The sequence below is a fragment of the Stomoxys calcitrans genome, chromosome 5 (genome assembly GCF_963082655.1).
Source record: "Stomoxys calcitrans chromosome 5, idStoCalc2.1, whole genome shotgun sequence".
NCBI classification, from domain to species: Eukaryota; Metazoa; Arthropoda; class Insecta; order Diptera; family Muscidae; genus Stomoxys; species Stomoxys calcitrans.
Window position 1 is genome coordinate 146,798,655 of NC_081556.1, and position 12,500 is coordinate 146,811,154.

At 40.3% G+C, this 12,500-nt stretch overlaps 1 protein-coding gene across 4 annotated transcripts in view; it reads left to right on the forward strand.

The window, feature by feature from the left end:
* Positions 1-12,500, forward strand: part of LOC106091186 (uncharacterized) — a 118,538-nt gene that overhangs the window by 97,609 nt on the left and 8,429 nt on the right. Inside the window, exon 2 of one of the 4 annotated variants that reach the window (XM_059370074.1) lies at positions 9,201-9,424. The exons of the other annotated variants lie outside the window; for them this stretch is intronic. The gene's annotated coding sequence lies outside the window, so the exon portion shown is untranslated. Of the gene's footprint in view, positions 1-9,200; positions 9,425-12,500 lie in introns of those variants that run through there. 4 annotated transcript variants of the gene reach the window in all.

Consider the following 12,500-nt stretch of genomic DNA (forward strand, 5'->3'; position numbering starts at 1 on the left):
TCGGAAGATCGGTCTATATGGCATCTATATCCAAATCTGGACCGATCGGGCCAAATTGTCGAAGGATGTTGAAGGGCTTTACTCAACTCACTGTCCCAAATTTCAGCAAAATCGAATAATAAATTTGCTTTTTATGGGTCGAAAACCTTAAATCCTGAGATCGGTCTATATGGCAGCTATATCCAAATCTGGACCGATCTGCGCCAAATTGAAGAAGGCTGTTGAAGGGGCTTACACAACTCACTGTCCAAGATTTAAGCAAAATTGTATAATACATTTGGTTTTTAGGGGCCTAATACCCTAAATCATAGGATCGGTCTATATGGGAGCTATATCCAAATCTGGACCGATCTGGGCCAAATTGACGAAGGATGTCGAGTGATCTAACACAACTCACTGTCCAAAATTTCAGCATAATGAGATAATAAATGTGGCTTTTATGGCACTAGGACCCTAAATCGGAGGATCGGTCTATATGGCAGCTATATCCAAATCCGGACCGATCTGGGCCAAATTGACGAAGGATGTCGAGTGGCCTAATACAACTCACTGTCCTAAATTTCTACAAAATCGGATAATACATGTGGCTTTTATAGCCCTAAGACCCTAAATCGGCGGATCGGTCTATACGGCAGCTATATCCAAATCTGGACCGATCTAGGCCAAATTGCAGAAAGATGATATGAAGCTTAGCACAACTCACTGTCCCAAATTTCGGCGATATCGAACAATAAATGCGCCTTTTATGGGCCCAAACTTTAAATCGAGAAATCGGTCTATATGGCAGCTATATCCAAATCTGAATCAACCAGGGAGAAATTGAAGAAAGATATCGATATCCCAAATTTCAGCAAAATCGGACAATAAATGCGCCTTTTATGGGCCCAAAACTTTATATCGAGAGATTGGTCTATATGGCAGCTATATCCAAATCTGGACCAATCTGAGCCAAATTGAAGAAGAATGTCGAATGGTCTAACACCACTCACTGTCCTAATTTCGGTGAGAATCGGGACAAGAGAGGGGCGCTTTTTATGGGGCCAAGACTTAAAATCATGATATCGGTAATCGGACCATATTTGGATACAGCTGCTATATAGTCCGATTTTCGATTTAGGGTCTAATGGCCATAAAACTTTTATTTTTCATCCGATTTTGATGAAATTTGAAACAGTGAGTAGTTTTAAGGCTTCCCAACAATTGACCCGAATATGGTTCAGATAGGACATACATTTAGATATAGCTACCATTTAGACCGATCTCCCGATAAAGGGTCTGAAGACCATAAAAGCTTTATTTATTAACCAATTCGCTAAAATTTGCAACAGTGGGTTATTTTAAGCCTCCAGACATTCGAACTTAATATGGGTTAGATCGGTCCATATTTAGATATAGCTGCCATATAGACCGATCTCCCGATAAAGGGGCCTGTAGACCACAAAAGCTTCATTATTATCCGATTTCGCTGAAATTTTAAGCAGTGGGTTATTTCAAGCCTCCCGACATCTGACGTAATTACAGTTCAGATCGGACTATAGTTAGATATAGCTACCATATAGACCGATCTACCCAATAAAGAGTTTGAAGACCATAAAAGCTTTTTTTATTACCCTATTTCGCTGAAATTTGCGACAGTGGGTTATTTGAAGCCTCCCGACATCTAACCTAAATATGGGTTAGATCGGTCCATATTTAGATATAGCTACCATATAGACCGAACTCCCGATAGAGGGTCTGATGGCCATAAAAGCTTTATTTTGTATCCGATTTCGCTGAAATTTGGAATAGTGCGCAGCTTAAAGCCTCCCAACATCCGACACAAATATGGTACAGATCGGACTATATTTAGACATAGCTGTCATATAGACCGATCTGCCGATAAAGGGTCAGAAGCCCATAAAAGCTGTATTTATTACCCGATTTCGCTGAAATTTGCAATAGTGCGCAGTTTTAGGCCTCCTAACATTCAACCCAAATATGGTTCAGATCGTACTATATTTTGATATAGCTGCCATATAGACCGATCTGCCGATAAGGGGTCTGAAGCCAATAAAAGCTTTATTTATTACCCGATTTCCCTGAAATTTGAAACAGTGAGTAGGTTAAAATCTCCCAACATTATGATGAAATTTGAAACAGTGAGTTTTTCTGAGCCTCACGATATCCGACCTTAATATGCTTCAGATTGGTTTGTAATTGGATATATCTGCCAAAGAGACCAATAGTGACATATATATTAGACCACTCAATGTCCGTGCCGAATTTGGGTGCTTAAATTATCCAATCTTCACCGGATTGTGACGAGATGCGATTTATATATATACCCGAGGTGGTGGGTATCCAAAGTTCGGCCCGGCCGAAGTTAATGCCTTTTTGCTTGTTTTTTTTTTTTTTGGGTTAGAGATATTGTCGGTTGGGGTTTACTTACCTTATTTCGCTCATAGAATGGTACCCTGTTATGATCCAATGTTCGTCTCCAAAAGGCATGCTTCTACCATTGCACAGCTCACAAATTACTGAGTAGTTGGAAGCATGTAATCTTTTTTGGGGCTGATTGAACTGATGAGATGCCTTGAACGGCATTGAAATCCCGATCTTCATAGGCTTCCCAATTCATTACAACATACCACATATGGCTTAACTTTTTTAAAAGGTTTTAATTTTGCTTCCTATTCTAAATAGAAGCAAAATCAAAGCATATTGATTCCAGCTGGACAAGCAAATCCAAACAACTAAATGGAAAAACTTGAAAAAAAACGTCTAAGTAAGCAGCTAGGCCTATATTATGCCATACTTTCTACATATCATCCTTAATCAAGGACGCACAATCAATGGGTTAAATCTTTTCGAATATCTTTAAAAGTCCTATGCCTTTCCCATGTATGTGTGAAGAAGTGTGTTTGATTCTATGTATGTAGGTGTAAAAACAGCATATAAATAATAAATTGTGACACATAGTTCGAGCATTAAAGATGAGATAAAAGAAGCATTATACTCGTACCTGCTCACACACATACATAAATGTGCTTTGTTTATTTCGTATGTGTATATATGCTCCATCAAGGTAGTCTTAGTCTTATATTATAATGCTTAAATAAACATATGTTAAGGATTTGTCTAAACGATTACGCAACAATAGTCTTCTAATCTGTTATCACAGGTATTTTCTATGCTCAACTATCAACTGTAGCAGGTTAAAATGTGTCTATCTTTAAGAGAAATGGCATAATGCAGCAGGTCCAAGTCAAGGCAGACAAATTGTCGGAAGATCGTCTGGTTATTGACGGTTAAGACCACACATGGCGCGGTTGTTGGAGGTTGTAATAGAATACTATGTGCAAAATTTTTGATAAATAGGACAACAACAGCGGCTTCCCGGGGCTCGAGGTGTCAAATTGGATGATCGGTTTATGAGGGAGCTATATCAAAATCTGAACCGATATGAGCCATTTACAATCCACAACGTAAGTATCTGTGCAAACATTCAAACGGATGTCTTTAATCGTTCGACCACTTTAGTGATTTCAACAGACCGACTGACATGGCTAGATCTGCTTAGAATGTCAGTTCGATCTAGAATATATGGACTTTATGAGCCCGCATATCAATATTTCGAGGTGTTACAAATGGCATGAGTTGATTAGTATATCCCCCATTCCATGGTGGTGGGTATAAAAAGATATTGGATAAGAATATCTATTGGGTTGCCCAAAAAGTAATTGCCGATTTTTTAAAAGAAAGTAAATGCATTTTTAATAAAACTTAGAATGAACTTTAATCAAATATACTTTTTTTCACACTTTTTTTCTAAAGCAAGCTAAAAGTAACAGCTGATAGCTGACAGAAGAAAGAATGCAATTACTGAGTCACAAGCTGTGAAAAAATTTGTCAACGCCGACTATATGAAAAATCCGCAATTACTTTTTGGGCAGCCCAATATGTTATTAGAGCTATGTCAGGTGACGGACCGATTCCGGGAAAACATGACTTGGATGTTGGAGGTCATAGTAGCAACCATTGCGTAAATTTTCAGCCAAATCGGCTAAAGAAGTACAATCGAGGGATCGGTTTATATGGTAGCTATATTGGGTTTTAGACCGGCAGCCCTTGCCGGTGAAGGACTTCATCGGGTCAATCCTGTCATAGAAGTCATTGAGCAAAATTTCTACCAAAAATTCCCCCGCTAAAAACTCAAGAAGTGCTTTCGGAAGATCGGTTTATATGGATGTTTTTATACCCACCAACGAAGCATGGGTGTATATCCATTTTGTCATTCCGTTCGCAACACAGTTTTAAGGCGGCAGCCCTTGCCGGTGAAGGACTCCATCGGGTCAATCCTGTCATAGAAGTCATTTCAGCCAAAAATTCGCCCGCTAACGACTCAAGAAGTGCTATCGGAATATCGGTTTATATGGAAATTTTTATACCCACCAACGAAGCATGGAGGTATATCCATTTTATCATTCCGTTTGCAACACATCGAAATACCAGTTTTCGACCCTATACAGTATATATATACTTGATCGTCGTAAAAATCTAAGACCATCTAGCCATGTCCGTCCGTCTGACTGTCTGTTCGCCTGTCTGTTGAAATCATGCGCTGAAACTTTGCACAGATTCTTTTTTTTTTTTTTGTCCATAAGCAGGTTAAGTTCGAAGATGGGCTATATCGGACTACATCTTGATATAGCCCCCACATAGACCGATCCGCCGATTTAAGGTCTTGTCCCCATAAAAGGCGCATTTATCGTCCAATTTGTGTTGTGTTAGACTCTTCGACATATTTCTTCAATTTGGCTCAAGTTGGTCCAGATTTGGATATAGCTGCCATATAGACCGATCTCTCGATTTAAGGTTTTGGGGCCATAAAAGGCGCATTTATTGTGCGATGTCACCAAAATTTGGGACAGTGAGTTGAGATAGGCCCCTCGACATCTTTCTTTAATTTGGCTCAAATCGGTACAGATTTGGATGTAGCTGCCATAAAGTTGTGTTACTCCCTTCGACATCCTTCTTCAATTTGGCTCAGATCGGTCCAGATTTGAGTATAGCTGACATATAGACCGATCTTTTGATTGGTTTTAGGTCCATAAAAGGCGCATTTATTGCCCGATTTCTCCGAAATTTTGGGACAGTGAGTTGTGTTAGGCTTTTCGACATCCGTGTCGTATATGGTTCAGATCGCACTATATTTTGATATGACTACCAAAAAGACCAATATGAGGGCATGAATTATGCATTTTTCATCGGATTATGACGAAAGGTGGTTTACACATATACCAGAGGTGGTGGGTATCCAAGGTTCTGCCCGGCCGAACTTTTTACTTCTTCAGGCCTTGTATTGATTCTAATCTTATTTGGCCAGAATATTGGTGATTATTGAAGAAGTCATTGTGCAATATTTCGGTTCAATCGAATAAAAATGGAATGAACCCTCTAAAGGTTCAAGAGGTATAAGCGGGAAATCGGTTTATATGGAGGATATATCAAAAGTAAGACCGATTGACCGATTGAAACCATATTGGACAAGTATGTTGAAGGTCATAGAAGTAGTCATTGAGGAAAATTTCAACCAAATCGGATAAGAGTGCGCTCTTATACATCAATAGGAAGTATTTGTGCAAAATTTTAAGCGTCTAAGGTGGAATTCGAAAGATAGCGTGATTTCGATAGACGAACAGACATGGTTAGATCTACTCAAAATCCCACAATGATAAAAATAAACTATGAACTTTATGAAGCCTTCGACGAATATTTCAAGGTGTAACAAATGGAATGACAAATATAGTATACCCCCCTAATATGGTGGAGTGTATACAAAATTGTCCATACTATCGCTACAGAGAGTACCATTTCAAGCTTCTGTGTCGAATCTTAATGAACATAAAACAAACAAAATCGTGCTAATCGTGCCCGGGTGAACCGGGCCGAATCTTATACCCTCCACCATGGATAGCACTTGCCGAGTTCTTTTCCCGGTATCTCTTTTCAGGCAAACAAAGGATAAAAGAAGAGATTTGCTAAGCCATTGGAACTTTATCGGGTGCAAGGAAAGTTTCGGGCCATAATTAAATTGAATGTTGGAGACCATCAGCCAATTTCAGCCAATTCGAATAAAATTTAGATCTTTAGTTGCTAATGAAGTAAAATAGGGAGATTGACATACATGGAAGCTGTATCAGTCTATACACCGATTCAGACCATATTTGACACATATCTCAAGGGAAAAGCCGATGTACAAAATTCAGACAAATCGGGTAATAAATCAAGATCCCAGATCAGTTTATATGGCATGTATATCAGGTTATGGATAAATTAGAGTTAGATTTGGCACAGATGTTGGAAATCATAACAAAACACCTCAAGCAAAATTTCAGCCAAATCGAATAGGAATTGCACCCACTAAAGGCTCAAGAAGTCAATGCCCCAGATCGGTTTATAGGGCAGCTATATCAAAACATGGACCAATATGGCCCATTTACAACCCCAACCGACCTACGTAATTGGCGTGCTTGCGACAGAAACACGAATGGACGGACAGAAGGACAAGACTAGACCTACTTAAAATGTTATGACTATCAAAAATATGTACATTTCATGGGGTCCTAGATGAATATTTCAAGGAGTTACAAACAAAATGACGAAATTAGTATACCCCCATCCTATGGTGTAGGGTATAATAGCCGGGGGACTATTATCAGAAGTTAATACTTAGAGCTGTTACAAACGAAAATGAGAGAGTTAGCTTAGATTAGATTGAAAAGAGGGTGCAGATATTAATCTGACCCATGCCACTATGGACATACACCAAAGCCAGTAATCGGTTTGTTGTGCGCTCTAAGAACTATAAAGTAACCTCTAAAAAGAAAATCTAAGCTTGAAATTCCTTGCTACTTACAAAATCCTTAATTGTTTTCCAAGCCACTCCTCTTAGTTGGTTCATGTCTGGTATTGTGTCTCCACCTAAGTGCCGGTTTCTGTTATACGCGAAAGCCAGGCAATGACAAAGGAAATGCTCCAATGTCTCATCACCTTCCCCGCATGCCCTACACATGCTATCACTTGCTGCAGCGATTTTACATAAGTGGGCTTGGGGGGGGGGGGGCGGACTCTCCCCCTTACCCTTATTTTCCGAAACGCCAGATCTCGCAGATGGGTGAAAAGCGAAATTTTTTGTGCTCTCTTATAGAAACCAAAATTTCGTATCCAAATTTTGGATGGGATACCTAGGGGGAGCGCCCCACCCCAAAACCTCCCAAATATATATATATATATATATATATATATATACACATATATATATATATATATATATATATATATGCACCAGTCACGACAATATGGGACTCAAATGAAATGTATTTAAGATTAGAAAACGTATCTGATATCGAATTGTCGGGACAAGTATTTGGGGGACCACCCCAACCCCCAAAATCCCCCTAAATCGGACATATTTACCTACCATGGCAATATGGGAGTCAAATGAAAGGTTTTTGCGAGTAAAACACTAATCTGATATACAAATTTGGGATAAGGTTTCTGGGGGTCAACACCCTTCCCAAAACACCCCCCAAACAGGACTTATTTACTGACCATGGCAATATGGGGCTTAAATGAAAGGTATTTGAGTGTAGAATACGAATCTGCTATCTAGATATGGGACCAAGTGTTTGGTGGGCCGCCCATCCCCCAGAATATCCCCCAAAGAAAGACAAATTTATGGCCATAGCAACATGGGGCTCAAATGAAAGGTCTTTGGAAGTAAAGCACGAATCTGATATCAATATTCGGGAAAAGTGTCTATGGGGCCACACCACTCCCATAACACCACCCAAATAGGAAGTGTTTTCTGACCATTGCAATAGACCACGAATTTGATATATATTGGGTTGCCCAAAAAGTAATTGCGGATTTTTTAAAAGAAAGTAAATGCATTTTTAATAAAACTTAGAATGAACTTTAATCAAATATACTTTTTTTACCCTTTTTTCTAAAGCAAGCTAAAAGTAACAGCTGATAACTGACAGAAGAAAGAATGCAATTACAGAGTCACAAGATGTGAAAAAATTTGTCAACGCCGACTATATGAAAAATTCGCAATTACTTTTTGAGCAACCCAATATTTTCAAAGTCAAGTCACTGAATGGCCGCCCCATCCCCCAAACCGGTCATGTTTGCCGACTATGGAAAAATGGTGCTCAAATGAAGGGTATTTGGGAGTAGACCTTGAATCTGACATCAACATTCGGGACCAACTGTCTAGGGGACGTCCCACTACCATATCAACCCCCAAGTAGGACGTATTTGCTCGCCAAGACAATTTGGGTCTTCAAGACAGTGGGGCTAGATATTCATAGTTTTTAGGGTCCATACCCTAAACCGGACATATTTGCTGGCTTTTTCAATACGGGGTTTAAGTTTCAGGGGGTCTACCCCTTTCCCAAAATACCCCACAAACAGTAATTTTTTTCGGGCCATCGCAATATGGGGCTCAAATAAAGGTATTTGGGAGTAGAATACGAATTTGATATCCAAATGTAGGACCATGTATTGGGTTGCCCAAAAAGTAATTGCGGATTTTTCATATAGTCGGCGTTGACAAATTTTTTCACAGCTTGTGACTCTGTAATTGCATTCTTTCTTCTGTCAGTTATCAGGTGTTACTTTAAGCTTGCTTTAGAACAAAAGTGTAAAAAAAGTATATTTGATTAAAGTCCATTTTAAGTTTTATTAAAAATGCATTTACTTTCTTTTAAAAAATCCGCAATTACTTTTTGGGCAACCCAACACTTTATATGGAACAAAATTTTCCATGCTTCTAGGGGCATTCTATGGCCCCTAGAAGCTTTACTTTGCCCCTGATTTGACAAAAAATTCGGTACTTAAAGGACAATGTTGTCCTTTAAATGAATTCTCTTTGTGTACACTTTTAGCAATGACCACAGTGGTGAGTTCCCAAGATTTGGCCCGGCCGAACTTTCACTTGTTCTTTTGTTCTAATACACTTTCAAAGTACCCACTTCCTTTCGTCGTTGTTATTAACATTGGCACCTGAACATCTCAGACATTTTATGTTGGCAAGTCTTGGCAAGTCTTGAGGCAGACATTCGTTTATGCGTAAAAAGCCAACTATTGTTCAATGGTCTCATACATTATTTATGAAATACATTTTTCTGTTATTATTTCTTGTCATTTTGCAGAATGTGTCAAAACATGTGTGTCATTGCTAATTTACGTAAAATATCCTTTAATGCTTCCAAAGCCAAGGATAATAGTTCTTTGTGTTGGAGTATGGCTTTCAGGAATCTATTTTTGTTTGATATCCTCAACATTTATTGCAACAGACAGGCAGGCAAATGTATTGCTTGAGAATACTTTTATCCTGCTTGCATTATGGCTGTAGGCAAAAATATGAACACAATCAAGCCAATGTATATACAAAGTGATGCACATACATGCTCATAAATAATTCATTGATGGTAAGTGGAAAATAACCAAACAAGCTGTGAGAGTTATAGACTGAAAAGGATACAAGTGAAAAAAGGCTAAAGTAGGCTACCACCGACTAGAACATACTTTATATGGTTCCAGGTCGGTTGGCATTTTGCATGGGCCAACTCGGTTCATGTTTAGATGTATTGGGTTGCCCAAAAAGTAATTGCGGATTTTTCATATAGTCGGCGTTGACAAATTTTTTCACAGCTTGTGACTCTGTAATTGCATTCTGTCTTCTGTCAGTTATCAGCTGTTACTTTTAGCTTGCTTTAGAAAAAAAGTGTAAAAAAAGTATATTTGATTAAAGTTCATTCTAAGTTTTATTAAAAATGCATTTACTTTCTTTTAAAAAATCCGCAATTACTTTTTGGGCAACCCAATATATGCATATTTTTATATGGACATCCCTTTCAAGAACAGGGGATACTCCTCCCATGTCTATAGCGAGTCCGATCGGGATCTATAGTCTCTTCTTCTTCAATGTCTCTACAGCTTCGTTGCTGGCTACCTTCGGTCTGTCAGCATATTTTCCGATTAGACAGTGACCTGTCATGATGGACACAATGATTGAGACTCCTGTTCTAGCCAACGTCAGCAAAGCAGTAGACCTCTTCATGTCTAGATGAGGCCACATAGTTTTGGAATGCTCACAGCCCCTTCTATGTGACCATCTATCATTCGTTGCCCTTCGAACCTGGTCCTGAAAACTTAGCTTACATGTCGCCAATTTAGGGAATCTCTTCACCTATCAGTGATAGTCTTAGGATCATTCGCACCAAGCCTCTCAATAAACCTGAGAGCAATGGGTCTTCTATTATTCCAACCTCTTGAAGAGCATGTTGGTTTGTCGGGGATGACCGATGGCCTAGGCAAATTATTAACATGCGAAGAAGGACTAGGTTCGGCCTTGTTCTTTAGACTCGAACCAGGTGTCTTCGTCAAAAGCCCCTGCTGACCAGTCGTCTGTCGGCAAGTGGAGTCTGGAGCAGCCGCTACACGCAATCGAGGTTTCAGTAGCAGACAATATGCTACGGCCAGATACTACCACCGCAGCTGTTGCGCCCTCTAGAGGCTCAAGAAGTCATGACCCAAGATTGGTTTATATGGCAGCTATATCAAAACATGGACCGATTTGGCCCATTTACAACCCGACAGATTTATTCTAATAAAAAATATCTGTGCAAAATAACCTGATATAGCTGCCATATAAACCGATCCTGCGTTTTGATTTCTTCAGCTTTTAGAGGGCGCAATTCTTATCCCATATGGACGTGGCGTTTTGGTATCACTTGCAACAACTTTGTTAAGTATGATTCAAATCGGTTCATAACCTGGTATAGATGTCACATAAACCGATCATGGACCTTGAATTCTTGGGCCGCTGGAGGTCGCAATTCTCATCCTATTTGGCTGAAATGAATTCCCATATGAACCGATCTTCTTGAGCCCCTACAAGCCTACAAGGCGCAATTCTTATTCGAATGGACTGAAATATTACCCTATGGCTACTACTATGGTCTTAAATATTTGATTCACTTACAGACGGACGGGCAGACGGACGGACAGACGGACGGACAGACGGACGGACAGACGGACGGACAGACGGACGGACAGACGGACGGACAGACGGACGGACAGACGGACGGACAGACGGACGGACAGACGGACGGACAGACGGACGGACAGACGGACGGACAGACGGATGGACAGACGGACGGACAGACAGTAGAATGGACAGACAGTAGGAAGGACAGACAGTAGGACGGACAGACAGTAGGACGGACAGACGGATGGACAGACGGACGGACAGACGGACAGACGGACGGACAGACGGACGGACAGACGGACGGACAGACGGACGGACAGACGGACGGACAGACGGACGGACAGACGGACGGACAGACAGTAGAATGGACAGACAGTAGGATGGACAGACAGTAGGACGGACAGACGGACGGACAGACGGATGGACAGACGGACAGACGGACGGACAGACGGACGGACAGACGGACGGACAGACGGACGGACAGACGGACGGACAGACGGACGGACAGACGGTCGGACAGACGGACGAACAGACGGACGGACAGACGGACGGACAGACGGACGGACAGACGGACGGACAGACGGACGGACAGACGGACAGACGGACGGACGGACAGACGGACAAAATGGCTAATTCGAATCAGAAAGTGATTCTGAGTCTAGCGGCTAACTTTACGCATTCGACCGCTATCGTGATTTCGACAGACGGATGGACGGACATGCCTAGATCGATTCAGAACGTCGATCAAGAATATATAGACTTTATGAGGTCTTAGACGAATATTTCGAGGTCTTACAAACGGAATGACTAGATTGGTATACTCCCATCCTATGGTGGCGGCTATAATAATTTATGCTTATTTGGCATTATTGGTTCTTTAAATTTTGGTTTAAATCGTCATTCCTTTGATATTTTGACAATTCGCAACAAACAAACAAACGAAAAAAGCACACAAAAATCCTCTTTGCCTAATTTTGAGTATTTTCCCATTTATATCCCTTCATGTGGAATTTGTCATTTCTACATTTGAAATAGAAAATATTGTTCTAACAACAAACAAATCTTCTGGCAAGAGCATAGCATCAAAAATTACATTTTTCAAGGACTTTCCAAAGATCTGCTCCCAAAAATGCGACATAAATTCTGACATGCTACACAAATCCATGGACAGAGTAGAACGCAAAAAGACAAACACAATGTAGAACTCATTTTTCTGTTGTAGAAATAATAATGATATCGGTAGGCAGCCGTGGTAGCAGCAGTCCTGCCAACAGATGTACGCAGTCATATTTCAATTCCGGAACTTAAGTAGACTAAGGCCAAGGTATCGTTTTTTTGTCATTCCTCATTTTTTTTTTTTTTTTTAACAAGCATAATTGGGAGGAATTCAAGAGAAGAAAATTACCGCGAGGCATGAATGGCAATGTGTGCCATTTGGTGGGGCAGTGTGCGTGAAAAT